The 20,824-nt window shown below is 39.1% G+C and overlaps 1 pseudogene; it reads left to right on the forward strand.

Moving 5' to 3' along the window:
* Positions 1-14,932, forward strand: part of LOC143664353 (14-3-3 protein zeta pseudogene) — a 35,926-nt pseudogene extending 20,994 nt beyond the window's left edge.
* Positions 14,933-20,824: the final 5,892 nt, after the last annotated feature.

Here is a 20,824-nt window from a genome sequence, read left to right on the forward strand (position 1 = left end):
GGGAAAACTTGAGTGTATACATACAATGGACTACTGAGCAGCCCCAAGAAGCAATGAAGTTGTGAGGCATGCAACTAAATGAATGAATCTTGGAGACAGTTTATTGAATGAAATGGCAGAATCAAAAAGACAAATATTATCATGCCTCACTCACATAGACCAATTATAATATAAAAACTAGGTCAACTGAAGTTCAGAACATGCATTATCAGGTTGGGACCTGATACTGTAAGTTCTTACAGCTGTCTCATATATTCAGGAGTTATAACTGTTATTTCTAAATTCTGAGATTCTGAGCTCTTTGTACATAACCTAATCATTCCCAGAAACTTCAGGTTTTTATGTGACACCTGAAACTCAGAGTTAGACCTCCGAAGCTATGAAAGTCAGCCTTACCCCGTAGAGCAACTGCTAAAAAAAGTTGAAAAAGTAAACAGACTTCCACAAGAGATACGAATGAAGCGGATGTGGATAGGCTGGGGTAGATCAGAATAAAGGGTAAAACAATAATATCATCCATATTTTAAAACTTCAACTGCTATGTGAGACCAAAGGAAGAGATATTTAGTTGGTGCAAAATTTATATTCTGGGTAGTGCATTACCTAATCTAACTCGTATGGTCAGTTTAGTTGAACACTGTAACAACATGGATTCTTGAATAGGTCATGAGATCTTGTTGATTCATACAGGTTAGTGTGGTGTCCTGATAAATCCCAGTGTAATCTGAGCAGAGAATAAAAGAGTATTTCCAAAGTCCTCTTGGAGGACTGGGGAGAAAGGAGGAAATATTCAATCTCCCCATTTGGGGAATTCCTAACATTCTTGCAAGCACTGGGGCAACCAAATCGAAAGGCTAAGCCCTCCATATTGGGGTTTGTCCCTGTATTAGTTGGGGTTCTCTAGAGAAACAGAATCAACAGGAAACACTCGCAAATATAAAATTTATAAAAGTGTCTCTCATGACCATGGAAACGCAGAGTCCAAATTGCAGGGCAGGCTGTGAAGCTGACGATTCTGATGGAGGGTCTGGACAAACTCCACGGAAGAGGCTTGCCGGCCAAAGCAGAAAGAGAGCCTGTCTCTTCCGAATCCTCCTTAAAAGGCTTCCAGTGATTAGATTAAGCATCACTCATTTCAGAAGACACCCCCCTTGGCTAATTACAAATGGAATTAGCTGTGGATGCAGTTGACATGATCATGATTTAATTCTATGAAATGTGTTCATGGCAACAGACAGGCCAGCACTTGCCAAACCAGACAAACAGGTACCACCACTTGGCCAAGTTGACAAATGACAGCTCCTATGAAACTTATTCCCACAGAGGATAGGCTAAACCTATTAAAATTATGCCTAAATGTCTCCCCACTCCCTCCAGAGAACCTTTTTGTTGCTCAAATGAGACCTCACTCTTTAAGCCAACTTGGCAGGTGAATTCACTGCCTTCCCGCCTACATGGGACATGACTCCCAAGTAAATCTCCCTGGCAACATGGGACAGAAATCCTGGGATTAGCCAAGACCCAGCATCATGGGGTTTAGAAAGCCTTCTTGACCAAAAGGGGGAAGATAGAAATGAGACAAAATGAATTTTCAGTGGCCAAGGAATTTCAAACAGAGGCAAGAGTTTATCCTGGAGTCTCTTCTTATGCACTATATAGATAACCCTTTTTAGTATATTGTGTATTGGAGTGGCTGGAGGGAAGTACCTGAAACAGTTGAGTTGTGAACTTGAGGACAGAACAATTGATTTCAAACATACAAAAGAACAAACAGCGGGCAGGCCACGGTAGCTCAGCAGGCAGAGTTTTCACCTGCCATTCCCAGTGCCTGCTTATGCAAGAAAAGACAGAAAAAACTGAATCAAATCTCAGAGAAATTATGAACAAATCATGTACACAAATATAAGAATCATCAGTGTCCCAGGAGGAGAAAAAAAGATTAAAGGGCTAGGAAGATTAGTTGAGAAGATAATGGGCGAAAACTCCCTAATCCTTATAAAAGACATAAATATGCAAATCAAAGAAGTCCAATGAACCCCAAATAGAATAAACCCAAATAGGCCTATTCCAAGACACATACTAATCAGTCTGTCAAATGTTGAAAAGAAGCAGAAAATCCTGAAAGCAGCAAGGGAAAACCTATCTACTACATACAAGGGAAACCACAAAAGACTAAGTTTGGACTACTCAACAGCACCTTGGAAGCATGAAGGCAGTGACATTATGTATTTAAGATCCTAAAAGAGAAAGACTTCTAGCCAAAAATACCTTATCCAGCCAAATTGTCCTTCAAAAGAGAAGGAGAGTTTAAAACTTTCACAGTCAGACAAAGCCTGAGAGAATGTGCCAGCAAAAGACCTGCCCTACAAGAAATACTAAAGGGAGTTCTGTCAGCTGGAAGAAAAAGACAGGAGAGGAGGTCTGGGGGATGCACAGAATTAAAGAGTGCCAGTAAGGGTAATTTAAAGGATAAAAAGAGAAAGAGGGAAAAGAATATATAGCTCTGCCAAATAAAATCCAAAAATAAGATGGCAGATTCAAGAAATGCCCTTACATTAATAACTTTGAACGTTAATGGACAAAACTCACCAATTAAAAGATACAGAGTGGCAGAATGGATTAAGAAATATGATCTATCTAAATGCTGCTTATAAGAAACTCATCTTAAACCCAGGGACACAAATAGTTTGAAAGTGAAAGGATAGAAAAAGATGTGCCATGCAAGCTATAACCAAAAGAAAGTAGTAGTAACTATACTATTCTCAGACTAAATAGACTTTAACTGTAAAGACATCAAAAGAGACGAAGGACACTACATATTTATAAGGGGGAAAATTCACCAAGAACAAATAACAATCATAAATGCTTATTCTCCCAGTGAAGGAGCTCCAAAGTACATGAGACAGAAACTGAAGGGAGCAACAGCCATTTCAACAACAGTAGTGGAAGACGTCAACACACCACTCTCCTCTATAGATAGAACCAGACAAACGATCAATAAGGAAAAAGAGAACTTAAACAATTTGATAAATTAATTAGACCTAATAGAGCATTACACCCCAAATACCAGGATATACGTTATTTTCTAGTGCTCATGGAACATTCCAGGATAGATCATATTCTGGGGTACAAAACAGGTCTTTATAAATTTAGAAAGACTGAAATTGTTCAAAACACTTTCTCTGATCACAATGGAATGAAGTTGGAAATAATAACCACCAAAGAACCGAGAACTTTCACAAATACATGGAGATCAAATAACACAATCTTAAACAACCAGTGGGCCAAATAAGAAATTGCTAGAAACATCAGTAACTATCTGGAAGCAAGCGAAAATGTGAATACACCCTATCAGAATGTATGGGATGTGGCAAAAGTAATGCTGAGAGGGAAATTTATTGCCCTAAATGCCCACATTAAAAGAGAATAGAGAGCAAAAATTGAGGACTTAACTGCTCACCTGGAGGAACTAGAGAAAGAATAGCAAACTAACTTCAAAGCAAATAGAAGAAGAGAAATAACAAAGATTAAAGCAGAATTAAATGAATTGGAGAAGAACAATAGAATTAATAAAACCAAAAGTTGTTTTTTTGAGAAAATCAATGGACCCCTAGCCAGGTTGACAAAGGCAAAAAGAGAGAGGATGCAAACAAACAAGATCAACTGAGAGACGGGTCGTTACCATGGACACTGAAGAAAGTTTTTAAAAATCATAAAAGGACACTATGAACAGCTATATGCCAAAAAACTAGACAACTTAGATGAAATGGACAAATTTCCAGAAATGCATGAACAACCTACACTGACTTGAGAAGAAACAGAAGAGCTCAACAAGCCAGTCACAAGTAAATAGAGATCCAATCAGTCATCAAAAATCTTCCTACAAAGAAAAGCCCAGGGCCAGATGGCTTCACAGGGGAATTTTATGAAAGATTCCAAAAAGGACTAACACCAATTCTGCTAAAATTCTTCCAAAAAATTGAGGGAAAAGAACACTACCTAACTCATTTTATAAAGCTGACGTCACTGCAATACCAAAACCAGGTAAAGATGCTATAAGAAAGGAAAACTACAAGCCATCTCCCTAAAGAATATAGATGCAAAAATTCTCTGCAAAATACTAACAAATGCAGGACAATAACAAAGATTTCAAAAGCCTTCTGATAACTGATAGAATAGACAGAAAATCAGCAGGGTGTAGTTGGCTTGATCAGCACTATCAACCAAGTTGACTTGACAATTATAGAACAGTCTACCCCCAGACACCAGAATACACATTCTTTTCACTGCATGAGGAACATTTACCAAATAAGACCATATTGTGGGCCATGAAACAAATTTCAATAGATTTAAAAGGATTCAAGTCATAAAAAATACATTTTCTGACTATACTGAAAATAAATTAGAAATCAGTATCAGAAAAATATCTGGAATTCCCCAAACATCTGGAAACTGAATAATATACTTCTAAAAGAGTTAAAGAATAAATCAAAATAAAAATTAGACAGTATTTTAAATAAAATGAAATGGAAATGTAGTATATCAAAATTTGTAGGGTACCATTAAGGCAGTATTTAAGGAGAAGCCTACAGCACTAATTACTGTATTAGAAAAGAAACAAGGTCTCAAATCAGTGACCTTAGATTCTACCTAAGAAACTACAAAAAAAGCATAGCATACTAAATCCAAATTAAGCAGAAGGAAAAAAAAGATAAATATCAAAGCAGAAACCAAGAAATAGCAGGACAGCAATAGAGAAAATCAGTGAAACCAAGAGCTGGTTCTTTGAGAAGATCAATAAAATTGATAAATCTCTAGCAAAAACAAATCAGGAATGCTAGAGGTGACACCCATAAAGATTCTGCAGGTACTAAAAGGATAAGGGTACATCATAAAGAACGGTATGCTATTAAATTCGGCAACTTAGAAGAAATAGATAAATTTACTGAAAGACACCACCTACCAAAGCTCACTCAAGAAGGAAAAGATAATGGGAAAGTCTCCACAAGAAATTTAATTTGGGGCTAAAAGCCTTCCCACAAAGAGAACCTCTGGTTCAGATGGCTTCTCTGGTAAATTCCACCAAACTTTTAAGGAAAAAATAATACTAGTTCTACATAAACCCATACCAAAAAATTGGGAAGGAGAGGATACTTCAAAAACCATTCACTGAGAACAGCATTACTCTGACACTGAAATGAAACAATGGCATTAAATGAAAAAAACTGGAGACCAACATCCCTTATGAACAGAGATCCAAAATCTCTAAACAAATGTCAGCAATCCAGTTACATATAAGAACAACAGTATTTCACGACCAAGTGGGGGATATCCCAGGAACGCAGAGTTAGTTTAACATCTGAAATTCATGTAATGTAAAATCATATTAAGAAACTAAAAATGAAAAATCATATAATCATTTAGATAGACACAGAAAGAGCATTTGATAAACACCAACATCCATTCCTAACAAAAACTCTCAGCAGGATAAAAATTGAAGACAACTTTCTGAACCTGATAAAGTGTGTCCAAGAAAATCTACAATTAATATACTTTATGGTGAAAGATTTACTATGTTTCCTCTAAAATCAGAAACATGATAAAGTTGAATGCCCTCACTCCTCTATTCAGCATTGTACTGGAAGTTCTAGTCAATGCGATAAGTTTAGAAAAGAAATAAAAGCTATACAGATTGGAAGGGGAAAAGTAAAACTGTCTTTTTTCAAACAATATGATCCTCGACAGAGAAAAAGCTACTAGAATTAATAAGCGAGTTTATCAAGTTTGTAGTATCAAATGTGTATTGTTCTACAATACACCACCTACCAAAGCTCACTCAAGAAGGAATAGATAATGGGAAAGTTTCCACAAGAAATTGAATTTGGGGCTAAAACCTTCCCACAAAGAGAACCACTGGCTCAGATGGCTTCTCTGGTAAATTCCACCAAACATTTAAGGAAAAAAATAATACTAATTCTACATAAACCCATTCAAAAAAATTGGGAAGGAGAGGATACTTCAAAAATCATTCTCTGAGAACAGCATTACTCTGACACTGAAATGAAACAATGGCATTAAATGAAAAAAACTTGAGACCAATATCTTAAATTTAGACTTTTGACTTCCAGGTATAAAAGAATAAGTTGATGTTGTTTTAAGCCACTTAAATACTTAATACTAAATTTAAGTTGTAGTATCAAATACAAATATTGGTGTATTGTAGATCAATACACAAAAACCCTTTGAATTTCTATATACTAGCAATTAACAATCAGAAATTGAGATACAAATATCCTGTACATAGCATCAAAACTGCAAAATAAGGGATAAATCTGACAAAAGATGAGAAAAACCTGTACACTGGAAACTACAAAATACAGAGAAAAAGTAAAAAAGATCTAAATAAATTGAGATCATTCCGTGGAGTGGAAGACTTAGAACTGTTAAAATGTCAATTCTCCCCAATTTGATCAACGTAATCCCAGCCAAGAACCTGGGACACTGGTGATAGAATCTCATTTTTACCATTTACAAGTTATGTGACTTGACTGGGCACTTCATCTATAAGTCTGAGCCTTGATTCCCCATCTACAAAATGGGAGTTATGAGTGTATCCATCTCCAGCATCACTGGCTTGAATCAAATGTGAAAGCACATTGTAAAGAGACCAGCACTAAATGGAGGAGGCTGTCAATGGCATCTTTCATTACTCTTATGGTACTTACAGGGCTTGGTACAAGGTATACTGTCAAATATAAACGTGCTTACAGTTGTTTCTGCTTTCCCTCACCACGCTCTACTACCTTGAAAGAGCACTCACACTTCGTTGAAATAATTCAACCATCACTGTTTTCAGGCCCCTAGAAAACCCTGCTTCCCACCAACCTTGGGTTAAGGATTTGGAATTCCCTTTATCCCTTTACCCACAGGATGGGTGCAAACAAAGGATGGGAAGCAGGGAGAAATGCAAAACGGAACTGGCCCCATATCTCCAATCAGCAGAAGAACAACTTACAACTCCACGGCTCTGTCGAGCCGCACCCACAGGCCCCACGTTCAGAGTGCCCTTGAGAAATCAACACTGCTGCCCCAACGGGGAAGTTTCAGCCACGACTAATCTCAGGCCTCACAAGGAGCAGGAACTCGCTGGTGCCCTGCCATGCAAAGTGTTTTCCAAAAATATTAGCAAGTACAGAGAGCAAAGCGGGAGGGGGCAGTCCAATGCAAGTACACAATCAGGCTTCAGAACAGGAGAAAGAAGGCTGGATGCACAAACCAGCCCAACCCACCAGGAGCACAGTGTTCCACCTGTGGCCTTGGCTCCACTGCCCTCCAGTGGCCAGACAGGGATCAGCAGGCAGATTTTACTAAAGGGAGTCTCAAATGAGGAAGTACTTTGGTTGGGGAGAAATGAGATTCTGTTCTTTCCATCCCTCAGCCACCGCCTAGTTCAGTCTTTACATTATACCTCCCTTGTACTCCTGCAACAGCCTCCTCACTGGTAATAATAATAACAACAACAACTTTCTGCTGGATGTAGTCTGACAGAAAGTATGCTAAGTGCTTACATATATTATCTCACTGACTTCTTACAACATCCTCAGGTGATAGGTAGTATGACCCTCTGTGCATATACTAATAATCACAGAATTGTACACTTTAAACATGTGAACTGTGTGGCCTGTGCATTCATTTTCTATTGCTGCTGTAACAAGTTACCATAGAATTAGTGGCTTAAAACAACAGCAACTTATTCTTTTATATCTGGAAGTCAAAAGTCTAAATTTAAGCTGTTGGTAAGACTGACTTCCTTATAGAAGCTTCAGGGAAGAAATCAGTACCTTGCCTTTTCTAGCTTCTCGTGACCACCTACATTCCTTGACTGATGGGCCTTTCCTTCTTCAAAATACACTCCAACCTCTGGCTCCACTGTCCCATATCCTTCTTCTCTCTCTCATCCTTCTGTCTTCCTCTTATAAGGACTGTTGTGATTACACTGTGCCCACCTGGATAATTCCAGATAATCTTAACATCCTTAATATCAACTAAGTGCCTTTTACTAGGTAAAATAACATTCACAGATTCTAAGGATTAGGATATGGACATGTTTGGGGGAACAGTATTCAACCCACCACAGTAAAGCTGTTATTAAAAATAGGAGGGGAGGGTGCATTCTGAATTAAGACTTGAATGCTGAAAAGGAAAAAGACTGAAAAGATCAGATCTGGGAAGCCCCTGAAGTGTTTTAAGCAAGGAAGAGATGTGATCTGAATTACTCTTTTATGAAGCTGTAACATTGTATGGTCACCATCTCTAGATCTAGCTGTTGGTTCCTGGGCACAGAAACTGGCTGATCCTCATATTTATCCTCAGTGCCCAGCTCAGGCCTAGCACAGGGTAGGTGCTGAGTGAGGGGTTGGATGAATCTTCTTTCCCTTAATGTATTATTCCCTTCAGTTCACCAAGCTAAAATTGCCCTCCTCTCCTGTTTCTGCTCATCAGCAACATGACACCTCTCCCACAAAGCATCAGATAAATCCCAATGTTAACAGCAAACTCCTGACACCTATGTTTTCAAAGCTATGTTATTGTTAAAGCACATCAAGACTAGATGCAACCTGAGCAGCTGGGATTTTAGAGCAAAGTACCAGCACATAATACAGTGTAAAGAACATGGGTTTCAAAGAAATATATCGGCCATTTGATCCTGGACAAGTGCCCTAACCTCCCTAAACCTGCTTCCTTTGTAAAATGGGCCCAATGTAAAGTAACCTGATTTACATCCCTCTCTCCCTTGTACAAAGTATAACATAGAAGAAGCTCAGAAAAGATTTGATCAAATGCAACAAAGATTTTTCTCTACTAAGAGTTGTGTGGAGCACTGCAGCCACCATTTTGGGGGAGACACAGTCCACCATAAGTGTTCAATAAATAATCATAGGTCTGATAATGTTCAATCTGAATTCCACAATGATACCTCATTTTAGAAGAGAAACTTTTCTCCCATCGACTTTAATCCACACTCTGGGTACTCTACCAGTGAATGACTAAATGCAAATTGGCCTGTGCCCAGCCCAGATTTCCTTTAGTCCCCAAAGACATCCTGAGATATTTTGTTTGTTTGTTTTTTAAATTTTTTTTATTAATTTTTAAATTTAAAAAAATCACAAGAAAGAAACACAAACATTCTCAATATATGATCATTCTGTTCTACATATATAGTCAGTGATTCGCTATATCATCATATAGTTGCATATTCATCATCATGATCATTTCTTAGAACATTTGCATCAATTCAGAAAAAGAAATAAAAAGACAACAGAAAAATAAAACGAAAACAGAACAAAAAATTACACATACCATACCCCTTACCCCTCCCTTTCATTGATCACTAGCATTTCAAACTAAATTTATTTTAACATTTGTTCCCCCTATTATTTATTTTTATTCCATATGTTCTACTTGTCTGTTGACAAGGTAGATAAAAGAAGCATCAGAAACAAGGTGTTCACAATCACAAACACACATTGCGAAAGCTGTATCATTATACAATCATCTTCAAGAAACAAGGCTACTGGAACACAGCTCTACATTTTCAGGCACGTCACTCCAGCCTCTCCATTACATCTTGAATAACAAGATGATATATACTTAATGTGTAAGAATAACCTCCGGGATAACCTCTCCACTCTGTTTGGAATCTCTCAGCCATTGACACTTTGTCTCATTTCACTCTTCCCCCTTTTGGTCATGAAGGTTTTCTCAATCCCTTGATGCTGGGTCTCAGCTCATTCTAGAGTTTTTCTCAACCCTTTCATGTTGAGTCTCAGCTCATTCTAGGATTTCTGTCCCACGTTGCCAGGAAGGTCCACACCCCTGGGAGTCTTGCCCCATGTAGACAGGGGGAGGGTGGTGAGTTTGCTTGTTGTGTTGGCTGGAGAGAGAGGCCACATCTGAGCAACAAAAGAGGTTCTCTTGGGGGTGACACTTAGGCCTCATTTTAAGTAGGCTTGACCTATCCTTTGTGGGGTTAAGTTTCATATGAACAAACCCCAAGACTGGGGGCTCAGCCTATAGCTTTGGTTGTCCATACTACTTGTGAGAATATCAAGGATTCTACTAGGGAAGGTTGAATTTTCCCCCATTTTCAACATTCCCCAAAGGGGACTTCGCAAATACTTTTCCAGTCACTGATCAAATCACTCTGGGATTCATTGGGGCATCACTCTGGACAAACCAACAAAATCTCATGTCCTACCCAAGGTTCCATGTATTTATGTTGTTCAACCAACTATCTACATAAGTTATATTAGGAAATGCACTAGTCAAAATATAAATTTTGTACCAAATAAATATTTTTGCTTTATTCTCACACATAAGTTGAAATTTTAAAATATTAATTACCATCTATTTTCAGCACCCTGCAGTAATGACATTCCTTTGTTCTTCCTCATGCAAAAAACATTTTTAAATTTGTACATTTAGTCACTATCATTATACACTCTAGGCATTCCTAGATTATACCATCTCAATCTTTATCGTCTCTCTTTCTTTGTGATTTCATTTATGCCCCCAGCCCTCCTCCCTCTATCATTCTCACATTCAGCTTCATTCAGTGTTTTAACATAATTGTATTACAGTTAGGTAGTATTGTGCTGTCCATTTCTGAGTTTTTATATTCAGTCCTCTTGCACAATCTGTATACCTTCAGCTCCAATTACTCAATATCTTACCCTATTTCTATCTCCTGATGGTCTCTGTTACTAATAAAATATTCCAAGTTTATTCACTAATGTCAGTTCATATCAGTGAAGCCATACAGTATTTGTCCTTTTGTTTTTGGGTAATCTCACTCAGCATAATGTCCTTAAGGTCCATCCATGTTGTTACATACTTCATAACTTTATTCTGTCTTACAGCTGCATAATATTCCATCTTATGTAAATGTCACAGTTTGTTTAGTCACCTGTCTGTTGATGGACATTTTGGCTGTTTCCATCTCTTGGTGATTATAAATAATGCTGCTATAAACATTGGTGTGCAAATGTCTGTTTGTGTCCTTGCCCTCTTGTCCTTTGAGTAGAGACAGCATATAGATGGGTCCTGTTTTTTAATCCATTCTGCCAGTCTATGTCTTTTGATTGGGGAGTTTAATCCATTAACATTTAGTGTTATTACTGCATGGGTAGTACTTTTTCTACCATTTTGCCTTTTGGACTTTATATGTCATATCTAATTTTCCTTCTTTTTACCTTTACTCATAGTCTTCCTTTCTACACTCTTCTCCACACCTCTCTCTTCTGTCTTTTCATATCTGTCTCTAGTGCTCCCTTTAGTATTTCTTGCAGAGCTGGTTTCTTGGTCACAAATTCTCTCAGTGATTTTTTGTCTGAAAATCTTTTAATTTCTCCCTCATTTTTGAAGGACAATTTTGCTGGATATAGAATTCTTGGTTGGCAGTTTTTCTCTTTTAATAATTTAAATATATCATCCCACTGTCTTCTCGCCTCCATGGTTTCTGCTGAGAAATCTACACATAGTCTTATTGGGCTTCCCTTGTATGTGATGGATTGCTTTTTTCTTGCTGCTTTCAAGATTCTCTCTTTCTCTTTGACCTCTGACATTCTGATTAGTAAATGTCTTGGAGTACATCTATTTGGATCTATTCTCTTTGGGTTACGCTGCACTTCTTGGATCTGTAATTTTAAGTCTTTCATAAGAGTTGGGAAATTTTCAGTGATAATTTCTTCTATTAGTTTTTCTCCTCCTTTTCCCTTCTGTTCTCCTTCTGGGACACCCACAACTTGTATATTCATGCACTTCATATTGTCATTCAATTCCCTGAGTCCCTGCTCATATTTTTCCATTTTTTCCCCTATATTTTCTTTTTCTTGCCATATTTCAGATGTTCCGTCCTCCAATTCACTAATCCTATGTTCTGTCTCTCGAAATCTACCATTGTAGGTTTTCCTTTTTTTCTTTATCTCTTCTACCGTGCCTTTCATTCCCATAAGTTCTGTGATTTGTGTTTTCAGACTTTCAACTTCTTCTTTTTGTTCATTCCTTGCCTTCTTTATATCCTCCCTCAATTCATTGATTTGGTTTTTGATGAGGTTTTCCATGTCTGTTCGTATATTCTGAATTAATTGTTTCAGCTCCTGTATCTCATTTGAACTACTGGTTTGTTCCTTTGACTGGGCCATATCTTTAATTTTCCTAGTGTGATTTGTTATTTTTTGCTGGCGTCTAGGCATTTAATTATCTTAATTAGTTTATTCTGGAGACTGTTTTCACTTCTTTTACCTAGGGTTTTCTTGCTGGATGAATTTGTTGTCTATCTGTTCTTTGACATTCAGTTCAGCTTTTTCTGGACCTCTAGCTTAGGTTTTGTTTAACAGAGGAGAATTTTTCAGTTCTTGTTTTCTTGTTTCTTGCCCTGCTTGTATGGTGCCTTTTTTCCCCCTACCCTTAGGAGGGTCTACGTAGGTATTATAGACCCCAGCCAGATTTTCCCAGACCAAAGTGGCCTCCTATCAGGAGGAAAGAGTCACCTGCATCGATTTTCCCTGAGGGTGAGACCCAGCAGGTTGAAAGACTTTCCTGTGAAGTCTCCGGGCTCTGTTTTTCTTATCCTGCTCAGTATGTGGCACTTTTTTGCTGCAGGTCCCACCAGCATAAGGTGATGTGGTACCTTTAACTTTGGCAGACTCTCCATGCTGGGGGCATGGTGGAGACAGAGGAGAGGTTGTAGGCTGCTTTTAATGGCTTCAAATTACCAAGCCCTGGTGTCTGAATTCCTTAAGGGAGGGATTCCACCTGAGTTGGGCTTCACCACTCCCCTGAAGAAGGCACAGGCTCCAGACAAGCCCTCAAACGAGCTTGTTTCTGCCTATGCCTGGGGCAGTTGCAGCCTGAGAAGCCCTGCCACTGTATCCAAAGGCAGCCAAGCCTCTGTAGAAACACAGCCACAAAAACCTCTGCTTCTTTTTTTTTTTTTTCTTTTTCCGTCAGCACTGCCCCCTTGGTGCTGGGGCAAAAATGAGTGACCTTGGCTTTGACCAGGTTCACCTGAGCTGGGGGCCTATTTTTAGTAGTCAGAATTTGTTAATTAATTCCACAATTGGCGTTTGGTTGGGCTCAGCCCCTGCTGCTGGTAAAGTCTCTTTCCCCTCTGGGAAGCAGCCTGTGGGGGAGGGGCACCAGCCTCCGCAGCTTGGGGAACTCACGGTTCTGGGGGTGCTTACAGCCAGTCCAGCTGATCCAGACTGGGGTATGCTGGTTGTCCGGTCACTGACGTGGCCCCAGGAGCTGTTCTGTACTGTTTCTGGTTATTTAGTAGTTGTTCTGGAGGACAAACCAAAACACGCACATTGCTAAGCCACCATCTTGGCCCGGCCCAGCTATCCACCCTGAGATGTTTTGACAGATATGTTGCTGTATCTGCTCCATTCCCTGACATGTATTCTAGTAACCTTATCAAAAAAGAAACAGGTAACAATTTGAGTTTAGTAAGACTTGTTCTTATCAAATCAGTGGTGATCCCAGTGATTACTGTTCCCTTCAGATACAGAAAGCTCCAAGAGTAATTACCAGAAGGACTTGACAACCTTTCAGCCACGGACAAGTTGTATCCAGAGACTTGTTACTATGACACTGCTGGAATGAGCAGCTATTTTTTCACACTCTGGCCTGCTTCTTATAACAGTGAAAGACTGAGATGCTGGATATCATGAAGTCTAAGAGCTTACGGCTCCAATTAAGCATCAATTTCAAAATGTAAAGTGCCAGTAAATTTTAATCACTGTCTAAACAGTTTTCAATTTAGTGTCCCTAAACACATCTATAAGTGGATACTAAAAAATAAGTATTAAATATTCATTTTCTCCAAATAACACCACATCCTCACTTTAAGGCTAAACTATCTTCTTTACAATCCCTCCCTTTAGTACAAAATGTGATAAGCCCGAATATGGTAAGTGCAAAGAGACTGCTGAGCCCCATCTGCCCACCACCACCTACTTCGGACACAGAACATCCTGTCATGGCTAAAAATGAGCTGACGGACCATGAGATGACACTGTGAGCCAGTGGGTGATGGCACACTTTGGATGATCTCTATGCTGTTGGAATATATCAATAAAATTGCATTTTTAAAAAATGAGCTGGGCTGACCACAGTGGCTCAGCAGGCAGTGTTCTCACCTGCCATGCTGGAGACCCAGGGTTGATTCCCAGCACCTGCCCATGCAAAAAAAAAAAAAAAAAATGAGCTAATGTAGAAGGCTGAACTGGCCGAGCAGACTGAGTGATATAATGACATGAATGAAGTCTGTAACTGAGTAAGGAGCTGAAGTATCTGATGAGGAGAGGAATCTTCTCTCAGTTGCTTATAGAAATGTTGTAGGAGCTCATAGGTCATCTTGGAGGGTCGTCTCAAGTACTGAGCAAAAGATGGAAGGTGCTGGGGAAAAACAGCAGATGGCTCGAGAATACAGAGAGAAAACTGAGACCGAGTTAAGAGATATCTGCAATGATGTACTGCCTCTTTTGGAAAAATTATTGATCCCCAATGCCTCACAAGCAGAGAGCAAAGTCTTCTATTTGAAAATGAAAGGAGACTATTATCATTACTTGCCTGGGGTTGCTGCTAAAGATAACAAGAAAGGGATTATGATCAGTCACCTTAAGCATACCTAGAGGCATGTGAAATCAGCAAAAAGGAAGTGCAACCAATGCATCCAATCAGATTGGGTCTAGCCCTTAACTTTTCTGTGTTCTATTATGAGATTCTGAAATCTCCAGAGAAAGCCTGCTCTCTCACAAAGGCAGCTTTTTATGAAGCCATTGCTGAACTTGATACATTAAGTGAAGAATCATATAAAGACAGTGCGCTATTATTAGTCACTAATAATATTATTTTTTTTGTGCACTGAGAGACAAGTTGACATTGTGGACATCAGATACCCAAGCAGAAGAAGCTGAAGCAGGAGAAAGAGAGGCAAATTAAGTGGACTTCCAACTTGTACTGCCTCATTCTAAAATTAACACTGTAGACCATTTGTCATCCATGCTGTCCCACAAATAGTTTTTGTTTACAATTTATGACATGTATATGTTACTTCTTTTTTAATTTCTGTATTTCCCATGTGGTATTTATGCTCAATATTAGGGGAGTAGAGCCAGTTAACATTTAGAGAATTATCTCTTTTCATCTTGATGTGGCCAATATGGGGATGTGAATACATGTTGAACCGTGTGTATCTGTAGAATACCCAATCTCAACGTGCACACCCTTGAATACAGCCATGGAAGTGTTCCTTTAGACAAAGTTTTTACCCAATTAACTCAGGAGAAGGGCAGAAATGGTTCACATCCCATTATTTGTTAAGTTACCTGCTGTTTGCTTTCATTATTTTGCTATACTCATTTTATTTGTATTTAAATGTTTTTAACAACCTAAGAACAAATGTACAAATAATGACACAGTAAAAATAAGTTGCTTGATATTCATTACTTCATGTTTATCAAGCACAGCAGTAATATTAAAAACCCAGATATTTAACTTTTTTTTTTGCTTTCATGTTTTTTTGTTTTGATACATGCCTAACATGCATGTGCTATAAAAAGTAGTTAACAGGAAAATAACTTGATGATGGCTAGCTTTGTTCAATGTCTTATGAAATTTTCATGACCAATCCAAGCATAATTGTTAAGAACACATGTATTAACTTGATGTAAGTGGAATAGAAGTTTCATGAGTGGAATTTTCAACTACTTCCTCTACATATGTTCATGCAAATTAGTATTTTGGCTCTCAAACTTTTCTAAAAGAAATTGTACATTTTTGGAAATTTATTCCTTATTCCCTTTGGGCAGCTAATGGGCTTTTACCAAGTTTAAATACGTTTATCAGAATAACAAAAATACTACTCATGTAACTACTGTTCCCAACCATGTCCCACTCTCCTTTCTCTCCCTCCTTCCCTACCTCCCCCCACAAATCAATTTCTCTTGGGGAGCTTGGGGGGGGCTATCAATTGAATAAAAGTAATTTCATTTAAATTTCTGGTATATGACATTGTCTAACTTATTAAGCCACAAGCCACAACGTTCTTGGCTCATCATGATGTTGGGTAGCATTAACTGAAAGTTTTGTGCTTCCACACTAGGTTTTTAAGAATTTCTTGATACTCTTGTAGCCTACCTTCAATTTTGATCCTTTATTCCTTCTATTTGTTAGGTGCACAAGATTAATTTCTGTTCTAATTTGCTAGCTGCCAGAATGCATTTTACCAGGAATGGAATGGTTTTTAAAAAGGGGAATTTAATAAGTTGCTGGTTTACAATTCTAAGGCCATGAAAATGTCCCAATTAAAACAAGTCTATGAAAATGTCCAAATGAAGGCACCAACAAGAGGTTACCTTCACTCAAGAAAGGCCAATGAAGTTCAGGGTTTTTCTCTGTACTGGAAAGGCACATGGCAAACATGTGACATCTTCCAGCTTCCTCTCTAGGCCTCTTGTTTCTGAAGTTCCCCCAGGACGTTCTCCTTCATCTCCAAAGGTCACTGGCTGGTGGTCTCTGTAGTTCTTACATCTCTGCTGCTCCCATCCTTCTCAAAAAAAGAGACTCTCTCCAAAATGTTTCCTCTTTTACAGGATTCTGGTAAACTAATCAAGACCAGAATGGGTGGAGTTACATCTCCCTCTACTCAAAAGAAATACCCACGAGTGGGTGAGTCACATCTCCATGGAGATAACTTAACCAAGTTTCCAACCTATAGTACTGAACAGAAATTAGAAGAAATGGCTGTTCCCACAAGATTGATTAGGATTAAAACATGGCTTTTTAGGGTATATAAATCCTTTAAACCAACACATCTTCCTTTTTTAGCCTACTTCCATCTCGTCACCATCCATTCCTACTTGGTGGCTGTGTACTTGGAAAAAGGCCACATGATCTTTCCAGCTCTACTTAATGTCTAAGATAGTGCCCTACTTCCTTTGCTTGCATCCCACAGACTACTTCCCTTATTATTTACTGCAGCAGATCTCTCCTTAGTTGATGAGATTGTGTTTATCTCCATGTAAGCCCTACCTATCTTGAATGGTCTGTCATTGTCTGCCTTTAACTCCTCCTTCTTCCTCTATTCTCTAAATAATGATGGGACTAAGTTATACCCAAAGCTCACCCTTCAGACTAGTTCCTCAGTACCTTGCAGAAAACAAACAAAAACACCATTTTAAAAGAAGTATATATTTTTATCTTTTGGAATGTAAGCTCCTCAAGAGCAGCGACAATATTTTATGTATGTCCTATGATGCCTAGTGCACTGTAAATGTTCAATAAATATTGATGATGGGGGAAAATGTGATAAGCCCAGTGGACACTGAAAGTCCCATAAGATAGATTTCTAGTGCACACCAATAGAATATTAATACCTATATAACAGTAACAGCTGCTATTGCTTGAACATCCACGAAGTGCCAGGCACTCTACAAAATTCAACTCATTTAACCCTCACAAAGTTGTAATATTATGAACATTTTAAATATAATAAAACTGAGGCTCATGGAGGTGAAGTAATTTGGCCAAAGTCTCCCAGTTAGTGGTGGCAGAACAAGGATTTGAGTCCAGGTTTATCCATCACCTCCCTACATTCCAGGTGTTCTAGTTTGCTAGCTGCCAGAATGCAATATACCGGAAACAGAACGGCTTTTAAAGGGGGAATTTAAAGAGTTGCTAGTTGTGGTAGTTATATTCCGTTATCAACTTGGCCAGGTGAAAGCACCTACTTCTGATGCTGTAGACATGAGCCAATGGTAGGTGAACCTCATCTGTTGCTCATTACATCTGCAGTCGGCTAGGAGGCGTACCTGCTCCAATGAATGACGTTTGACTTAATTGGCTGGTGCTTAAATGAGAGAGTTCAGCGTAGCACAGCCCAAGCAGCTCAGCATACCTCATCTCAGCACTCACAGCTCAGCCCAGGCCTTTGGAGGTGCAGAAAGGAATCACCCCAGGGAAAGTTGTTGGAACCCAGAGGCCTGGAGAGAAAGCCAGCAGAGATCATCCTGTGCCTTCCCACATAAGAAAGAACCTCAGATGAAAGTTAGCTGCCTTTCCTCTGAAGAACTAATAAAAATAAATTCACTTTTACTAAAAGCCAATCCATCTCTGGTGTGTTGCATTCTGGCAGCTAGCAAACTAGAACACTAGTTTACAGTTCTAAGACCAAGAAAATGTCCCAATTAAAACAAGTCTATAGAAATGTCCAATCAAAGGCATCCAGGGAAAGATACCTTGGTTCAAGAAGGCCAATGAAGTTCAGGGTTTCTCTCTCAAGTGAGAAGGCACATGGCAAATATAGTCAGGGTTTCTTTCTCAGCTGGAGGAGTACATGTCGAACACAGAGTCATCTGCTAGCTTTCTCTCTTGGCTTCCTGTTTCATGAAGCTCTCCAGGATGCATTTTCCTTCTTCATCTCCAAATCGCTGACTGGTGGACTCTGCTTCGTGGTGCTGCAGCATTCTCTGCTTTCTCTGAATCTCCCTCATTCTCCAAAATGTTTCCTCTTTTATAGGATTCCAATAAACGAATAAAGTCCCACCCAAATGGAACTCTAATCAAGTTTAATACCCACTCTTGATTGAGTCACATCTCCAGGGAGATGATCTAATTAAAGTTTCAAACATACAGTATTGAATAGGGATTAGAAGAAACAGCTACCTTTACAAAATGGGATTAGGATTAAAACATGGTTTTTCTAGGCTGCACACATCATTTCAAACCAGCACACCAGGCCACATCACTAACCAGTCCAAATTGAAATTGTCCAGAGCCTGGCACCCTTCTTCTCCTTTCCTCTCATTTTATTTATCTCACATTTTACCTAATCATCATCTCCATGTCTCAGGACACTGCCACACCCTGGACTTTGCTCAAATCTCCAGCACCCACTTCTCATATATCCTCAATATCCTCTATCTTATATTTGCATCAACTTTATTGCAGCAGTCCACTTCCTCCCCACCCGATCTTTTCCTAGCAACTGCACCTAATAAGAGCTTTAGTCTCCTCCTACTCTTATTTCACATTGTTGGCATACAGCTTTGAGTTATTCTCCACTTGTTCATAGCCACATATATCCAGCATCATCATATGCCAGCCAAACTGCAAGCAAAAAGCATATAGAAAGAATTCTTCTCCTCTGAAGCTCCTACCATGCCTACAGGATGATTGATAAGACTCCTTCTTTCACTTCCCTACCCCTGGAATGATCAGCATGGCTCCCGCAACTATGACTTTTCAAGCCAACCAAGCTAATGGACTGATGACATGTTTTCTCACTAGGAGCTGCTCCCTCGAGGGAAAAGGATTCATTAAGCATCTCCTGTGTATCAGATACTGTGCTAGACACTTTACAAATACTTCAACTCCTTTAAATCTCCAATAACTGGAGGAGAAGGCAATGAATTATTCCCACTTTATGGATGAGGAAAGTGGGTTCAGATTAATCTCTGCTGGAGTCAGAATTCATAACCAGTTCGGCCCAAGTAGGAAGCCAGTGTTACTTCCTCTGCACTATAGTGTTGAGAGAGAAAAGAAGACAATAACTAACCTACATATGCGTATTTCTGCATTTGCAAAGTACTTCTATACATACAATTTCTGTACCCTCATGAAATACAGGACTTATGTTTTAATTTTGTCTTTGGATTTTTTTTCCTTCCAAAGAGGGCTCACATTACATGGTCCCTTCTGTGACTTTAGGAACATAAGGGCTTTAAATATGGATTTAAGGGCTTAGGGCCTTTAAATTAAAGACCTAGGTACTTTAATACATAGAATATATCACTAAAACAGGAAACGGCTTAAAGACATGTATACCCCTTGTCGTGGTCAGGTTCATGTGCCAACTTGGCCATGTGGTGGTACCTGTTTGTCTGGTTGAGCAAATGCTGGCCTGTCTGTTGCTATGAGGACATTTCATAGAATTAAATCACGATCATGTCAGCTGCATCCATAGCTGATTCCATTTGTAATCAGCCAAGGGGAGTGTGTTCTGCAATGAGTGATACTTAATCTAATCACCGGAAGCCTTTTAAGGAGGATTCAGAAGAGACAGTCTCTCTTCCTGCCTCAGCTGGCAAGCCTCTCCTGTGGAGTTCATCCAGACCCTTCATCAGAGTCGTCAGCTTCACAGCCTGCCCTACAGATTTTGGACTCTACATTCCCATGGTTACGTGAGACACTTTTATAAATTTTATATCTATGGATATTTCCTGCTGATTCCATTTCTCTAGAGAACTCTAGCTAATATACCCCACTCTAAACTGAGCCCACCCACATATTACATCCCAAGCAGCTCATAAAATACACACATATACTTTGCTCTGGGACTTCCTAGGAGTAGCATCTTCCTGATTCCCCTTCTTGTAGGAGAGCTTAGCCTGCTTTTGCCTAAGCTGTTCTTTGGATTGAACTCTCTGGTGGGGACTTGCTGCGGTAGCCTCCCATTCCTCCACACTGGGCCCTCTGCTCATACTTCAATGGTACAACCCTATCCACACACAAATTAAGATGGGGGGAATAATCCATAGGCCCACACATACCTTTCATATAAGTTTAAGCTTTGGCATCATAAACAGATTCATCCTGCCCTGGATCTCAGGCTACAGTGATACTTGGGTCTCAGCAAACAACAAGTAACAACCCAAGACAAGGAACAGGCTGAAATAGACACCTTCTGTTCTTTGGATGATGATACTATGTTCTTAACTTTTATCAGCCTGGCTTGCAAAGCCAGTCAACACAGTAATAC

The sequence above is a fragment of the Tamandua tetradactyla genome, chromosome 20, assembly GCF_023851605.1.
Source record: "Tamandua tetradactyla isolate mTamTet1 chromosome 20, mTamTet1.pri, whole genome shotgun sequence".
In the NCBI taxonomy this organism is placed as follows: Eukaryota; Metazoa; Chordata; class Mammalia; order Pilosa; family Myrmecophagidae; genus Tamandua; species Tamandua tetradactyla.